This window comes from Nymphalis io, chromosome 21 (genome assembly GCF_905147045.1).
Source record: "Nymphalis io chromosome 21, ilAglIoxx1.1, whole genome shotgun sequence".
NCBI lineage: Eukaryota > Metazoa > Arthropoda > Insecta > Lepidoptera > Nymphalidae > Nymphalis > Nymphalis io.
Genome location: NC_065908.1, coordinates 1742195 through 1761109, shown reverse-complemented (window position 1 = coordinate 1761109; position 18915 = coordinate 1742195). Strand labels below are relative to the sequence as shown.

General features: G+C 33.2%; 2 non-coding genes across 2 annotated transcripts; one reads left to right on the top strand and one right to left on the bottom strand.

Moving 5' to 3' along the window:
- Nucleotides 1–13734: 13734 nt before the first annotated feature.
- On the bottom strand, nucleotides 13735–13808 carry Trnat-agu (transfer RNA threonine (anticodon AGU)). Its single transcript has one exon. It is a non-coding gene; the product is annotated as a tRNA-Thr (tRNA).
- Nucleotides 13809–14426: 618 nt separating this feature from the next.
- On the top strand, nucleotides 14427–14500 carry Trnat-agu (transfer RNA threonine (anticodon AGU)). Its single transcript has one exon. It is a non-coding gene; the product is annotated as a tRNA-Thr (tRNA).
- The last annotated feature ends 4415 nt before the right edge of the window (nucleotides 14501–18915 follow it).

Genomic DNA, 18915 nt, shown 5'->3' with positions numbered 1-18915 from the left:
TTGTCAATATCGACCCTTCGGCGTTACTTTTGTTCCGTTTTATCAACTTCTAAAGCGTCATTCACACTAGGATACATTTAAAAACGTATTGTTGTCCATATATAATTAATCGGTATGTATGTGAACTAGGTATGAATATATAAGTGAAAAATCATGTTATTCAACTATTTCCAGACAATCGAATAATTTGGAATTATACACTGATTGAATGATGAAGAATTAAATACATATATGAAGTTAAAAAACCACAAGCTTTGAAATAATAAAACACGAAAAATAAATTTAAAATAAAATTTAAAATGTGCAAGCGTTGCAACAGATATACGCCAGTTAGTCAATTAATGCAAATAAAACATTTTAAATGTATTTTTATCAAAATATTTAATATATTAGACATGTAGGTACATAAAATTGCTAAATTCAAACATAAATAATAGAAAGATACATCCAAGCCATAGACAACAAGTCTGTGGACATTAGAAAGTTTAAATAAAAAACGACTATAGTCTATAGGTAAGGGTAACATAAAAAGAGGAAATATAGCTAGTGATAATTATAATTCAGATACATCACGGACGGCTTCAAAGAGCTATGACGTCGGTCTACGCTACCTCTGTGCTCCATATTTCAGCAACATCGCTTGGCGTTACGAGTGATGATGTAACTTGTATGACGTTGACTTTAGGAACATATTATATTTTATTATGACATTTACGAAGAAGAATTAAAAATGATAAAGCAATTGAGCTGTTTTCTCGGAAGGATTTTTAGGTAATTTAGCATAGAGCTTGACCAAAATATGGCGATAAGCTTAGATCAATAATAAACGCTTCTATACTAATCTATATAATATTCGAGGAGCCTTTCCCTCGTCATTTTATATATATTATATATATATATTTCGCATTAAAATTTACTTCCTCTAATTTCTTATTAAATTTTATCATTTATATTATTTCATATAAAATAATACTATGACTGTATATTTTTGCGATATATGTATTTTTATTTATTTATTCTTAATTGTACGCAGGTATATGATTAATAAGAAAAATGAACCTTTTATTTATAATATTAATATTAGTTAGTGGTAACTTATTAACTTTTATCAAAGCGGGAATGTAAAACAAACTTTAATTTTGGGTACCTAAGGTATTTTTTTAAAAACAAGCTCAACGGGGTTATGTCGAATTCTCGGTTCAAGAATTTCGACAGAATTACAACCAACATTTTTTCTAGAATTATTTAAAATATTTATAGGTACATAAGCTCTTGTTCGCCAGCAGACGTTGTCCAGCTTGTTTATATATATAAAAATTTGCATTGTGATCTGTTAAATGGTTTAGAAATTGACGCACTACAGCCCCATGTAGTTTCGAGTTACAATAAAGTTGATAGTATTAAACCTTTGTCTATGTACATCCTAAATAATGTTACAAAACTATCTGAACCCCACCCTATTTTAATGCTCGGGCGAAGCTGTGGGCAAAAACTAGTATACATATATGTGCCAACTTTCACGGTGATCGGTCAAACGGTGTCGAAGTCTATTGATCACGATAAACAGACATCATTTTTTATATCTATGATATAAAAAGATTAGAATTCTATGTTATAATACTCTATATTGATATATATAAGACGTGAACATAAACGTGAAGTGTGCATGAGAAAAGTACTTATAAATCTTACATATGCATGTAATCATTCAAGAAGAAAATCATTTTAAGATAAAAACCTCTCGATCACTTGTCAGATTCACACAACAGATTACGAAACCGCATAATAATATAGAGAAAATTATGTGTAGCCTTCGGGATGGGAAACGCATTTGGCGCCGTTCCCTGTATACTATGATATACGTATTAACAATAGAACATTGTTATATTTAAAACTATATATAATTTAATAGTAACATTTACAGCACATGCGACCGACACTCCCGCCGGTGCTCAGTACGCTACCTATCGCCAACTCGAGCGCTTGTGTTACGATGCTAGTAAAGCTTTCTCCACACACGATGCTATCATACCCCGATGTCGACATGTTGAAACATAAAGACAATTTTACAATGGAATGCGTGCTACCGAGGAGACCTAAGCAGAATTTACCGCCTCTCCCTGAAGATACGGAATACACGAATGTAGTATACAAAAAAACTATGCTGGTGCATAGGAAAAGGCGGCAAAGACGGCAAGTGAGGTTACCGGTGCTACCAGAAAATGATGAATGAATATTGGTGATCTGTGTGTGATATAATAAATGGCTGTTGGAATAAAAATTCCATTTGACACGTCGGAGTATTTCTGCGAAGATTTCAGCGGATTCAAAACAATAATTATGATTGCTGAATCTGCACGTCGTGTCGGTATTTTAATGTTTGTGTTGTAAACATAGTGATATGTAATCAAGTTATTGATCTGTTGGTTTAGAAGATAGGAATGATGTAATAGGTCGCTGCACTTATAACAGTCTAAGTTTAGAGGAACGCATATTCGTTAGTAAAATGTTTTTGTTCTAAATAGAAGTTGTCTTAGATTTGAAGGGAATGAAATAACCAAAGAGCGTATTATAATGTATCTCGGTTAAATATTTTGAGGATCTGCTATCGGTTATTTATAAGTATTTATAATATTGTAGGTATATGTTATCAATATATGTTTCAAATTAGGTACATATTTATCCTTATATTCTTGACTTATCTGTTGTGTTTTCCGAAACGATAACACTACAAAATATTATACATTCGTAATACATATGATTCATTATTTTCTTATTTGTTTCAATTAAGTGATAATCGGAAATTTATTGAAAACAAAAAATATTATTTGTTGATTATAAAGATACTTCTAAATATATTTTTCTGCAAGTTTGCCTAAATGATAAATGATTATGTATTATGATTATATGTTTGTAAATCTTGATGTACAATTTAATCAAATTATTTGTATATTTAAGTTTAGTAACTAAGTTTTATATTAGTTAATTTTAGTACAATAAAATCGTAATTTAGTTGGATGAGTACCTTTATTCTCAATTTTTCATATTAAAACAATGGTAACATTTTTTTTATTGTAAGATGTATGTAGCCAAAGGGAACAACAGTTTTATAAGCAATCTATTTTCATATTTAAATTAATTATTACGTTACTGTTTTAGTAAACATGTTTACAATGATACTTTTCCAGGTTTATCATTGATAATGATGTTTTTGTAAAAAGTTAATGATTATTATTGAAAATATGTATTTATTTACGGCTTAGCTTTTAGTTTTGTTAATCTGTGATATTGTTTTGCCGTTACAGATGCAAAAATATTTTGTAATAAAGAATATTTAAAAAAAAAATATGAAAGTTGTTTTTTTTATTTCTACGAAGACGATAAAAATTGGTAGAAAAAATTTAAGATGAATAACACAAGTAGTTATTATCTATTTAATAAGACAGGACAATACATTTTCAGATTAACAAGAGGCACGCGCGAGTCGCGAGCGAGATTTACTCTCGCATATGTACCTAGATATTAATATTTATAAATAAATAATGTTTGCGAAGACAATATTTATCTTGACGGTAAATTATTGATTACTTCTCTGCCTCTTCATAGTAATGAGAATAACCGCTGTCGACATTATTATTTATAAGTGGAAATACAATTATACCATTCTAATTTTTGTATAAAATTTTGTTTGTATCAGGAAGTTATTTTTTATGCGATAAATAAAATTATGAAGCATTTAGTAGCAAATTGAAATAGCACTGATCATAATAAAAACATACAATGCTCCTCAAATATGTAAGGGTCAATGGGATCAGTTTCTAAACTTTCAGAGCGTCACAATAGCATGCGCAAGCGATCCCGTGGCGCTCCTCGTTATGACGGAAAGGGTACCGCTGATTTTTCAGTGGGTATTCCGATGTTCGGGGCACTCGGCGCCTTGGACACCGGTGACCCCACATACTCCCCACTGTTCCCGTGGGGGAAACGCGTAATGCGTTTTTCCAGCGTTAAAAAATTGTCAGTTCCTACAAATAAATTCGTACAGTAGCAGAGTTGACCGAACCGTAGGATAAATGATCAGATGGATTGGAGAAGGCTTTTATTTTAAATACTAAAATTCAAAATATATATAGTTTTGAGAAGCATGTTTTTGCAGTAAAAAGGTTTTTTTATAAAGCAAATACTTTTTTAATTTTAAGAATGCTAATTGCGAGCAGTATTTTCTATTTGAATCACAATACGATCGGTATTGTGATTCTCTGGGCAAGAAATGAACGAGCTCTCTGTCAGTTTGTAGAGGCAATTGTTGCAATGAAATTGTTGTTGATGTTATATACACGTATTTTTAACGTTTATTTAAAATGTAATTATTTTTGTAAACGTGGCTGCGATCACGAAATTTGAAGGTGACCGTGAAACACGTTAATAACTTAACACTAATTCCTAATTAGCGTTATAATACTTAATAGTACTTAAACTTAAAATGCAATAACATTGCACTATAACAGGTGTAGTGTTATTGCTTATGTAATACGTGCGATAAAATTGTTTTAAAGTGAGTAAATATTTTCATCATTATATTTAATATATTGCTTGCCCTCGTTTACTTTTCATTTTACACACATAACATTCCATACACAATATTTTTTTGGCCATACATTAATTATGTCACATTAATACATGAGCTTATCAAGAAAAACGGTTTTGTTTTATCTTATCAATCATGGGTGCTAGAAATTGTATATATAATATTAAAAAAATTCAATTAAATATGAATAGCACATAAGGCCAACGCCTTAAACAATTAGGGGACCTAGTATAGAAGTTACAAAATACCGGCGACATTGTGGTGCATCGAGCACGTAGTGATAAACAGATTTACAATTTGAAAATTACTTTCTGCATAAGTATACCCATGGCTTCGCCCGCGTAACATACTGTTTACAGACTGAAATATAATTATAACTGAAATAATTTATGGCTTATGTTATTTCTGGATAAAGAAGCATTCACTCCAATTGATCGTGATATATGACACAATATAGAATAAATATGAAAGATTATGAACAATATAAAAATATAACAATCGACTTATACTTATCGTCGTCGCATTTGGACTCTACTACCACTTATCATCAGGTGGAGTAGTTTGCCCGCACGGAAATATATGTATAAAAAAAACAATGTGCATATTCGATGTGACATCTTAAAGAAATATCGCGAGCTTGAATCATGATGTCCTTCAAGTTTTAATTGACAACCTATGAGGTCAAGGCCGCGTCCAAGCACCACTTAAATTTCATATCTTTAATTTATGGTTATAATTAATCTCGTGCGCGGATGATAATCTCACGTGTCAGTCACGTGTTACCATCAACCCATATTGGAGCAGACTGTTGTAGTAGTTCCAAACCTTCACCACTGAAAGGAGAAAATGCCTTAGCACAATATTTAGACTGTTGTTTTAATTATTATACTGTATCAATTAAATTTTATTATGCAACATTACCCTTTGCGTCTAATCTACTTGTGTTTTAAGTATTAAAATTTCAACTACTAATTTAACAGTGATAATAAAAAATAGGAATGACCCGAATTCATTGACCGACTTTCCTCGTTACGTAAACAAATAATTACATTACACCCACGGTTTCTGGTGAACTGTATGTACTTCGAAATTACGTTAATTCGTAAATTTGCAATGTGTTGTGATCGTCGACGTAATATATCATTGTCTGATGGTTCTATTTTAAGCTGGACTCAAGCTCATGTTTCTATAAAGTATAAGAAACATTTCCTTTGGTTCTACGTAAGTTTTCATCATACCAAATATAAATACAAAAGTGGGGTTGTTGTTACGTTTTCACGTGTTAAAACAGTGTGATTCATAATGTTGAATTTTGTTTTAATTTTTTTGATGCTAAAATTAGTAACAATTATTAGATATTTAAAATTATCTCAAGTTAACAATCTCATTTAGTATACTTGTCAAAAGGTCTCTACTAAGTCAAATTATTTCAGGGTGTTTTTGTTAACCAACTATCCAATTTTAAATGTAAACAAGAACTCATTCAAAAATTTGTTCATGGACAACGGAATCATTTCATAAAAAACAGACGAATATGTATTTTTTACGGAATAAATTTTCCTCAAGTGTCTAGATAATACCATATTTTTTCAATTTTAATAAAATATTTTTATTTGCGACGATCGATTTCAAGTAATTTGCGCGTAATTATCGTTAATTTTTCCACACTACGAATCTAATGAGCCATCACTTGAAATGGGTCATTGGATTCGTAATCTATTTTATTGGATCTTTAACGAATCGGATTTTTTCGGATTTTTACTAATAGCAAAAATTAACATTATTTATACCTTTGAAAGACTTACTTACGCCTTATTAAATTAACAATATTATTTCAAAGGGCTGACTTTAATCATATAAGGTATTTACGCTTGCCTGGCCCGTGAAATAGACACGTTTCAGCAATTTATTTTTAATTTATTCATAACTTTGATTAGATCTTAAGATTTCCAATACAGATTGTGTCGAAATTCATGTTTTATTTATCAAATTTATCAATATAACGCAATTGACACGATTATTCAATACAGATTGGGCATTGATAATATATTATTAAATACTTATTCCTCTTAAAAAATCGCAAAATAAGTCAAGGTTTCGTGTAAAAAATTATTACTGTTCGTTCACATTAACAGTACAACAATCATCTAACAGCAAATAATAAATTAATTTATAACATGTATTCTTTGTATAATCTGTATATATCATATATATATATATCTATACTCATATACCGGAGCCGAGATGGCCCAGTGGTAAGAACGCGTGAATCTTAACCGATGATCGTGGGTTCAAGCCCGGTCAAGCACCACTGAATTTTCATGTGCTTAATTTGTGATTATAATCCATCTCGTGCTTTACAGTGAAGGAAAACATCGTGAGGAAACCTGCACGTGTCTAATTTCACTGAAATTTTACCACACGTGTATTCCACCAACTCGCATTGGAGCAGCATGGTGGAATAAGCTCCAAACCTTCTCCTCAAAAGAGGAGAGGAGGCCTTTAGCCCAGCAGTGGGAAATTCACAGGCTGTTACGGTATATATCGGTAGTTTTGTGTATCTTAAACAATGACAATTAATTAGAAGTTCTCGTAAGTTTTTCGCATCGAAGAAAAAAACACACGATACGAGGTACGGTGATCGAATACTAATAATAATAGCCTAAGATCAAGAAGTTTTAGAAATTAATATTCTAACACCAATCATTTTGAGAAAAACACAATACTAACTTTAATGAACTTTTTTTCTATTCTTATTTCCAACACTTAAAGCTTGTCAATATTTGCCTAACAAAAAAAAAACGATAAGAAAATTGGTTATCGTTTTCGTCAAAACAAATCTAACTAACACAATTTTTATAATATTACAAACTTAACAAATGACGAACTTCCATAAATACTTTTTCTTCTTTAGGGGATGAATTTTTTTTAATAAGAAATACTTTATGCACATATACATATAGTTTTAAGAAAACTAAACATGTTCTCGTCTCGTTCCTTTAAATTGATGGTTTATTTATAACGGTTTGAAGTGATTCTGACTCACTTAATATTATATTCGATTCTATGAAGTCAAGTGTAAAAATAAATCTGATTACCATATTATATACTTACTTCTCATAGTATATAATTATTCATGATTTTATAAGTAATATAACTTTACTTTCCTGGTATTAATATTGGTAAATAAAGGTTCTTCTGTTTATGACGAAAGAAAACATGTGGCAGTGATGCGAATGTTAAGATGTGCGGTGTAGCTAGAATGGACAAGATAAGAAACGTGTACATTAGAGGAAATCTGAAAGTAGCACCAATAGGTAAAAAGTTGAAGAGTATTAGCGTGGTAGGGGCATGTGATGAGGAGGGATGTCGATTGATATAGGGGATGGGGAAAGCCGAAGAAAATGTGGATGGATTGCCTAAGAAAGGGGTAAGTGCTGAGATTTCGAGTGACAAAGAGAAGTGGAAGAATAAGGGCAGGAAAAAGAAGAAGATGCTTCTGTTTTTCTTAATAGTACTGGAAACTGCCTGCTCCTCATCCTGTCCTGAATTCTAGGCCCAGATCAGGCCAATATTCAAACCTGTTGAATTTTCCGTTAAGAAATTCGCTTTTCCATCCGACTATTTATTAGAGTGAAGGAGAAGAGAGTGCAACTGTGTTTGCGCACACTTGTCTTCTATAATATCTCATATGCAGCCGTACCTTGAGAATTGCTACCGCGTCCAGTATGCGAACTTCATGTATATACTATAAAAACAGTTTGATATTCGATGCAATATATGCAAAGAAATCATTAAAAATAATCCTTCTACATTTATTGTTTAAAGTAGAATCGAAAAACAACTCATATTTTATAAACACAATACTCGTATCTCAAACAATGGTGATGGTTTTAAAATAGCTTTGCTTGGACGTGGGAACATGCGTTGCAGAAATATGATGTAGTTTACAAAACAAGCGGCTACCACGACACACGTGGGTGATAGTGTTGACCTTACCACAGGTGAGGGATCAGCTGTGATAAGTTACAATAAAGTACATACAATGTTTTCATGGTAATTATTTCATGACGATGACGCTAATATATTTGTGTATGGATATACAGTTTTTATGTAAATATACAAATCATATATTCCACGCAAAATAAGTAACGCATTTGTCAACAAAAAATTGCTTTACAAGTAATAACGACATTTTATTAAATATATTCAAGCCTTACAGATGCCCTAGATGCCCCGGCAGGCCTAAGAAGCGCTGACTCGATGTCGTGAGAGACGACATGAGAGAGCACGATCACACTAAGAAGGATGCCTTAGATCGGGCAAAGTGGAGTAATAGATGCAGGAAAGTGGACCCTGGCGTTACTAGGCCGGGAAAACGCTAGGCAGAAGAAGAAGATTCAAGGCTTACACTCCAGAAGTGCAAAATGTTTTTTTTAAAAAGAATACATTACAACTATCTGACATTATAATTTGAAATAATAAATAAAAATAAACAATAACATTAGTTAATTTATATGCTAAAAAAATCAACTAAAACAAGATAGACAAATAGTCTTTGTCACCGTAATTGCATGTCCGAAGCACCGAAACTTCACGCAAAAACTTATATTTTTTTTTATATATATTACGCCACAAGGAATTGATACATTCGATAGAAAATTGTTAAGATAATTTTATCTTAAGTAATGCCTCTTCTATTCTTAAAAACAATGTTATTGGCATTTCAATCACCACAATGTGCTCGATACAATAAAACTACGGAATCCTCATGGTGTTGAGCAGAAGATTAACTATTTAGACATTTGATAAAACTCACTGGTGCTCGACGTTGAACTTGCGACTTCAAATCAAGATACATGTATTCTAACCAATGGGTTATGTCGGCTCTTTCAAGCCCACAAGGTCATACACACGTAAACAGTGATTATCAACAAATCACGTAATATTAACGTTGCTGAACACGCATCGCTTCACGTTCCAAGCGTAACTATTACGTTTGAACCATGCATGCGTCACGGAACCAGTTTCCACGGACTCGTGATAATAGGACACGTGCCCCCGCCACAGGTAATAATAGATGATTAGCAATAAAAACGCATTACGTTCAAGATATTTCCATGAATATAATCAAAAGGTTTATAGTCGTAAAGTTAACTTTTTTTTTAATAGCTTTTTAAAAGGCAGAAGTGACGTCGGTAAATTTACTATACTTTTTTAAAACACGTGTAAATATTTATTGCGATGCAGGTAATCTGAAATGTCACGGCTATTTAAATTTTTCGTGAGTCTCTTTATGTATTATTAAAATGTTCACCGGAGTTGTCTTATTCCGGCTACTATGGCTAATAAGAATAGTCATCTGTCCTGAAGAATTGATATTGCACAGGAATCAAGTACTAAGTATCCACATACCTGTGCTTGCACACATACTCGTTCATCGATATATATTTCCTTATTCTAATATGACTCGTTGGTCTAGAGGCTAGATGTAAGGCCGCAGACCCGAAGGGTCTGGGTTCAAATCCTAGGTAGGACTAATAAAAAGTTATTGGGATGTTCTGTAGGAAAATTCTCAGTAGCAGTCCATAGTCTGGAAGTTGGAAGTGTGTACACTCCCGTGCCTCGGAAAGCATCTAAAGCCGTTGGTCCTGCGCCTGAACTCTTTCCGTTCGCGTCGGATTGCAGTCCCATCGGATTATGAGAGTTAGGGAATAGAATACATCTGTGTTTGCGCACATACTTGTGCACTATAATATCTCCTGCACAGTTTGCTAATCTCTCTTGAGATTGGCCGCCGTGGCCGAAATCGGTCCGGAAGACATTATTATTTTAATAATCCAATGAGTGAATAGACTGGTCAGATTAGTCTGTAAAGAAATCAGGCAGAGTCCTAACGGCTGAATGTGTTTTATGAGGCAGAGAAGTGTGTGAATATGTGAATAATAAAAAAAAATATACTTATTATTTAAATGCGCAAGTAACACTGTCTGAATGTTGCACTTTCACGGGTAAACCACGAAACCGATTTTCATAAAATATGGTATTAAGCAAGTTTAAACTCCAAGGAAGGACGATTTTATACCTAACATCAAACCATGGCGAAAAATAAATTAGTTAAGTGGAATAGTGTTGTATTATAAATAAAGACATAATAATCGCATAGAATATGAAAATCTAAGCTTTGTTTATATTTGCTTTTTCTTCGATTGGAATAGGTTAAGGTTAGATGGGGTGCATGTCAGTCACCTCCACGTGGTGCACCCTGGGCAACGGGGTCGACCAGCAATCCGATGTTTTTTCCGGAATGCTTGTCGATCGCGGCTGAGACTGTAGCGGCGGAAGTGTCGCGGGCCGCTCCTGGTACTTCTCTGTTGCGCAGAGTGGACCAGCGAGTGGCTTCGTGGCAAATAGGAGGACTCCGGGGCCCTTTTGGGCCGCTGGAGAGAGAGAGGAGAGGAGGAGTTGGTCTCCGGGGTCCTTTCGGGCTGCCGGAGACAGGAGGAAGGAGTAGAGGAGGGAGGAGAGGCGGGTACGCCCAGTTTCGGTGTCGATGCTGGGTGGATAGACTTCGGTCACCGCCTTCTCAAACTCGTTTCCCCATCCAGTTGCCAGCCTGGGGTGGGACCGAGGGCCTTGAATTTACCGGCCGGGCCAAGAGGGGAAAACCTCAATAAAAAACAACAGGTGGGTCGCTCACCCAAAGCGACGGCAGCAGGCGGGGTCGCGGTGGTGAGCTAACGCGTTCCCGTAACCCCGCCACCGTGCGGTGAGACGGAAACGAGGAGGTTTTAATGGGTAGGACGGTGCCCTTCTGCCCCGTGAGTCATACCCGTCCCGGTCGTGTCCGGGCGGCAGGCGTAAATGCCTTTCCTCCTCGAAAAAAAAGGTTAAGGTTAGATACATCCTTACACAGGTTTTTCTTTTTATAAAGAATACGAAGGCGGACGAGCATATGGGCCACCTGATGGTAAGTGGTCACCAACGCCCGTAGACATTGGCATTATAAGAAATGTTAACCATCGCTTACATCACCAATGAGCCACCTTGGGAACTAAGATGTTATGTCCCTTGTGCCTGTAATTATACTGACTCACTCACCCTTCAAACCGGAACACAACAATACCAAGTACTGCTGTTTCGTGGTAGAATATCTGATAACTGGGTGGTACCTACCCAGACGAGCTTGCACAAAGCTTTACCACCAGTAATCATCCACACTAATAACCAAATTGCAAACGTGAATAAACACTTTATCGTTTATTAAATAAAATATTTGTATTTTATCGCTTCATATTAAACGTAATTCAGATTCGTCTTACAAAAAGAATGCATTTAACAAAACATATCATGACGAACATGGGCTGTTACGCTTTTATTAGATTAAAAAAAAAAAAAATTAAGTCAATATGACGTTCATAATTTGCTTAAATTTGCATGAAGTAAATCAGTAACGCTACCTGCGTCACTACTTACCTATTTAATTACTAATACGCACACACGTACATTTCAACTAACATGATATTATATTTACATACATAATTCTTTTTAAGTTTGAAAGAATCGCTTGTCTGTCGTCGGGTCATGTGATACATATAATGAGACCTTAAATGTCGTACGTGTGACTTAATTCATTATATAAACTATTAAGAAATGTTCAACAAAAAAAAAAACAATTTCATTAAAATAAAACTAAGATACTATATAGACAGTGACTCAAAACCTAATTTAGATTTCTATGTAGCTTGTTTTCATTAATCTAATTTCTACTGAATCTAATTATTACTGAATTTTAAAGCCTTGATATGATCTGAAGAAGTTGGCGCGACCCAACTGGATGTGGAAGGCGGAGAACCGAGTCTTAGTGCACCTATAGGCCTATATTAAAAAGTGGAAGACGTATTTCTAACGATAGTAGTCTAGATTGCATTTCGAGGAAATAATTGATGCAATTCTTCTAGCCACAAAATGTAGTCGAGCTTACCATCAACTAATTTGTATGAAAACATGTATATGTAAAAAAAATTGATCAAATATCCACATAGTATATAATATTACTTATTACATTACATAACATTCGGAGATACCGAATTTTAAATCTTAGTTTTAAATACTTCATTTCAAATCAAAGGGTTAAGGAATTTATTGAAATAGATCTTAACAAGTCGAGATGGCCCAGTGGTAAGAACGCGTGAATCTTAACCGATGAACGTGGGTTCAAACCCGGGCAAGCACCGATGGATTTACATGTGCTTAATTTCTGTTTATAATTCATCTCGTGCTTTTCGGTGAAGGAAAACATCGTGAGGAAACCTGCATGTGTCTAATTTCATCGAAATTCTGCCACATGTGTATTCTACCAACCCGCACTGGAGCAGCGTGGTGGAATAAGCTCCAAACCTTCTCCTCAAAAAAGGGAGAGGAGGCCTTAGCCCAGCAGTGGGACATTTACAGGCTGTTACTGTTACTGTAGATCTTAACAAGCCCTTTTTTGTATCTTATATGTAGCAAATAGCGTTGTTGTATGTATGTAGCTCTGTCCACTGATTAATTTATATGATCATGTACTTTGATGCTATACCTTGGTCTATTTAGTACCAAAAAGGATAAATATAATCGTGTGTACATATGTCAGTATATTTAAGTCATATAACTGTGAGAGTGTTCGTATTGTTTGTACATATCAGGGTACCAATTCTACTAACAAATTATCACTTTATCGCAATCGAATCGAAGCGTGATCTTTGCTGTTTATTTTATTTGCCGTTTTCCTATTCTTTAATTGAATTATCGATTACTGGCGTAACAGCTAACAATTAAGTTTGATTTGACACAACGTCATATGTTAATATCATATCGGTTCGGTTCCGAACCCAATAAATATAGAATAGTCAAAAGTCCAATAATCCCTTAACGTTAAGGGATTATTGGCTGCAAAACTGCATTACAGATTGATAAATATACTCGTATTTTTATCGTAAGCCATTTAGTGGGAAGTAAGTACCGTCGGCAGAACAAGGCGAACAGAACCAAAGTAAGGCGTATTTTTAATAGAAAACCAGTTATTCTAAATTGCAGATGAGAAGAAGCTGGCCACAGTTGAATGATAAAATATATGTATATCAAATTGATAAAATATTTTATGAAGGCCCCGGCGAGATTCGAACTCACGATCTCCTGTTTACTAGACAGGCGCTTTAACCAACTAAGCCACGGCGCCGATGTCTATTCCTTTTAAATTATTATACTACAAGTGATTTTATTGGCTATAAAGTCAAAGGAAGTCTTAGAAGACAGTGAAGGAAAGTATCTTAATATTGCATGGCGGGTGAAAATCTTTAACGTTTATCCACAAATCTCCTCAAAAAGGTGAGGAGCTCAGCAGTGAGCTATTCATAGGCTATTTTTTTTTCGGAATTAAGACACCAAATTAACTGATAGGGTTTTTTGGAGAGCTGTATTGGCTTTTCGGAGAAGATTAATTATAAAATAAGTTTTTTTTTAAACGGGTAGGCCACCTTAGTTAGGCCACTAAGTGGTCACCACTGTCCATAGACATTGGCGCTGTTAGTTACATAAGCCATTCCTTAGATCGGTAATGTGCCACCTACGTTGGAAATTAAGATGTTATGTCTCTTGTGTCTGTAGTTCCACTAGCTCACGCATTCTCACTCCTCGTTATGTAAATGTTAACAATTCTCTATCAAATCCTTGGGACGGCTTCTTAATGTTTTTATAACAAGTATTTTTTAAACCGATTTCGGGCTCGTTTCTTATAGACTATACTGATAGTTTTGAAATGCACTTGTAGTAAAATAATTTAAACTATATAAACATCGGCGCCGTGGCTTAGTTGGTTAAAGCGCCTGTCTAGTAAACAGGAGATCGTGAGTTCGAATCTCGCCGGGGCCTTGATTTAATATTTTATTAAAATAAATGTCAAATTTGTTACCATCAAATTGGAGACTAATTATCATTTTCTTTATTATTTTTGCGGAAATTAGTCACTGAAAAAATACACACAAAATAAAATCTGTCGGGTAATTTTATTGACCTTTCCTTTAGGCCTAAATGAAATGAAAGAGGTTAGCAATTCTGCTTTATATTAATATTTCTCGTGTGAACGTTCCTCGATATCTGAAACAATTTAGAATATCTAAAGATACCTTTAAATTAAAGAAAAAAGTGGCTGGGCCTCTAGGCCAGGCAAATTTAATATAATTTTACTCTAACTTATACTTCTACGCTTGAAGCACTGCTACATTTGAAGCGCTTGAAACATCGCGAGGGAACTTGCTTGGGTCTAATTTAATTAAAGTTTTTCCACATATGTATCTACCAATCTGCATAAGAGCAGCGTGATCTAATAAGCTCCAAACCTTCTCCTAAAATGGAGAGGAGGCTGTAGCTCAGCAGTTGGACAAGTTGGTGTTTATTTAAAAAAAAAATTACAAAGTATTTTTACTTATGGCAAGTGTATAACTCAAATGTGAAGGCAAAATACTGTTACAGGATAATTTGCTTACGCTGGTTATTTGAGAAATAAATTTATATCATTAGTATCTCTATGGTTCCGTATCTAATAAAAAAAACGGATAACTTTTATAGATTACTTTGTTGTCCGAGTGTATATTCTTATCTGTAAAAGAAATTTTGTCTTAAAAACGGCTTGAGATATTAAGATGCAAAAAGTATCGTTTAATAATACTCATAGAGTTACATTGCTGTCCATAACCTATTCGAGGAGAATTTCCTTTGTATAATGTGTTTTCAAATTTAAATTTGTTTTAATTCAATTTATCAGTATTTATACTTACTGTAATACCATACAGTTTTATTTTCTTATATGTATATATTTTTTTAAATTTAAAATAAGCAGGTAGGCTAGCAAATTGGTCTTCCAAATGTGGGTTTTTTTTTCGTTCACTAGCCTCTAGTGATCTAGGTCATTATGAAATTTTTGCATAAATTTTGCCTGGGGTATAAAAATTTATATAGGTTACGTAATACCTGCCCCCTCTCATACACCGGTGAACCTGTGAGCGGTAACTAGTTCACTAATAAAAAAACATGCGACAACAGCAATCAGATTCATGATAAATGCATTTATAATCTTTATTTAAAAACTTAGATTAAATAATATATATATGTACTTATTATGAACAGTTCACGGTCTTATCATCACGTGATATTCTGACGTAGAGCTTTTGTGTTATATTTGCTGATACGCCTTAAAAATATTTTCACGTCACGAATATTAAATCATTATAATGTTTTTTTTTATTTACAGAACATTTTAGCCTTAAGCCAGTTATCAATAGTGATAAATGCTTGAGAACAAAATTATCTTAGGTACATATGTGTAAATAGACTCGAAATAATTAAGATACAATCTTGCTTTAGAAGCGATATTTAAAAAAGAATGGTTGCTAGGGAGATTTATTATTTATATTGGCAAGAAAATATTTTTTGCCTATTTGAGAAAACAATTCGCGTATATTCATAAAATTCAATTCCATCACCATTTTATTTAAATGGCGCCCACATCTCCTGTGACGAAACCTGGGTTGTATATATCGGGGTTACTACTTCATAACGGATTCTAATTAAAAAAAATTGATTATTAGGAATTTTTATAAAAATCAATATTTTTTGTTTTGATTCAAACTGCAACTAGTTCATTCAATTTTTTTTATAATGAATTATTTTTAACAGCACACACACAAATACACAAACATATACACGCAACACACTCTAGCAATCAAGGTTTGGATTAATTTAAAGTAAGAAAATTAGCCTTAAAATTTTTTTTAATTTTTTTTATAATTAATTGTATTTGTATTGAGAAGGCAATGACCTCTGATTCACGGTTAACACTAGGTCAGAAGCCAGGACTGCACTATTGTAATATGTAACGAATGGTTTGTGATAAAGTATTATTAGCTTTAATTCGAAGTTATTTTTTCCGAAATTACTGAATATTAAAGAATAGTTTTTGGAGTCTCTTAGGTATCAAATAATACTGTAAAAATTGATGAAATAGAAACTTATTTATTAGAATTTCTAGAGATTTCTTGCAATTCCATGAGCGTGTCCGACGACGTCAATACTTAATATCGATATTAAGCTGAAATATAATTCCTTAGAGACAGTATACGCAGTTTGAGTCACGAAATGGCTAAAATGTACCCAGAAATTTATTACTATTGTTCGCAATACATATGTGTGTATATATCAATTACAGTTGAATACATGATATATAATTTCAGGAACTGCAGTCATCGCTACCTGTTCTATTACAGCTCAATTACATCCGGGGTCCGCTTGATTCAACTGGTCAGTACTAGACTGATAAGCGTCACACAAACACATGTATGAAAATATGTGCCTGTAATATATACCGCCTCGTACTGCTTATTTATTATATTAATAATTTTAATTATTTATATATTTGACCAAACTTACTACAGAATATATAATATATTATGTGTTAATTCTAGAAGTTTAATAATAATATTTTTATATTGAAGTTATATACACAAATGTTTAAAATTCACACGAGAAAGATAAATGTTTATTATATTATTTAATAAAACGTGATGTATTCTTTATCGTGGGAGATACTTTGCTCATCTAAACACAGATGCTTTCCGAGGCACTAGTTTCGACAGATACCTTCCAAATTTCGGGCGACTCTACAATTTCTTGAAAAAAGAAAAAAGATTCACCTGGAGTTTGAACTCAGGATCTCGACATCTGAAGCGTCATGAGCTAACCATTAAATCAACGAGGCAATCAATGAAACATTACCACGTGTAAAGATCATGTCATATAACATCGGGATCAAACGAATACTTATAATCTATTGTATGCTATTCAAACCATTTAAATCTGATGCAATGGGTGACTATTTCATTGCGGATCAATTTAGTTTTAAAAATTTCCACGATATTTTTAATTTTATTGCATTGTTAAATGTGTAGCCTTATTTCGCAATATAGCCATGTTTATTTCATATGGTATTGAAGGTAAGATAATTGATTTACGATATTAAAAATATTAACATATTATCAATCTTTGTAAATGGAAGACTTATAAATGCTTTTACTTTAGTACATACAGAAATATGAATTATAATAATAACTTTATCAACATCATAACGAATTTTAATTTAAGTTAATATACATTTTTGCCAAAGCCTTCTGTTTCTTGGAATTCGTTTGATGTAATTCTTAGGCAAATCCATGTTACCAGGGTACGCCTATAGACATCCTCGCTTAAACTATCTTCGTAATGAATACCATCAAAATCGGTTACCGATTTATATTAATAGCTGCTCCTCGTGGTTTAACGCTACAGCTCCTTGGTTCACAGTGTGATGTCATATAGTACAAAATGTTTCTCAATAAATAGACTATATAATGCAATATTTTTTCAAATCAGATGGATAAATTCCGACATCAGCTGAATGTGCCCATGAATTAGTTTGGCGACGCGGGTTAGCACTCGGTAGGAAGTTTTGAATTTTCATGTAATTTTCAGAAGTTAATTTCTAAAGACGAATTAAATAAAACTTTTTAAAAAAAATTTAACCTCGTTAATTCTACCCATATTCTATTTAATTAAGTTAAAATTAGATTGGTGTAATTGAAGTATTAACTAAAAAGGGAGGTTTTTTAGGTTATTAGGTACAAGTTTGTGGACATTTGCGAAGTGATTACTTAAAAGTCAAAAAGAAAATTTTGTTATTATGCTGTATCAAACGAAGGCATTTGAGGTCCTATAGATCCTATATATAGATCCTTAAGAAATAATACGATGAATTGTATTAGTTGGTAATTTTCTGAAGCGATCACATAAAAAATCTAGATAATTGAATGAAAGATTGCTTAAACGATAGATATCAGCCTAACAATATTCCAATCGTGATATTTGCATGTATTTTATAACTCACCAATCTGCATTGTAGTGCAGGCCATACATATCGTAAGACATTAATGGGCTGTTATTTTTACTATTTCTACAAAAATAAAACATGTTTATTATTATAATTATTTATTTATGTGTGCCATATTTGGAATTGGAATAGCATTGTGGAATTCTCCAGCATTGGGACACGTTGTTACTTATTGTTCCATTTAAAATTTAATATTTATTACATATTATGTCATCGAGCATTTGTTTCGAACGTTGTACTTTATTGTTTGAACATCACGTGTTCGTTCTCGTGTTTTCCTTTAGCAAGTCACTTAGAACAATAAAGATTTCATTAATTGCCACACAAACGTAATAATAATTACAAGTTAAAACGAAGTTATGCAAAGTTT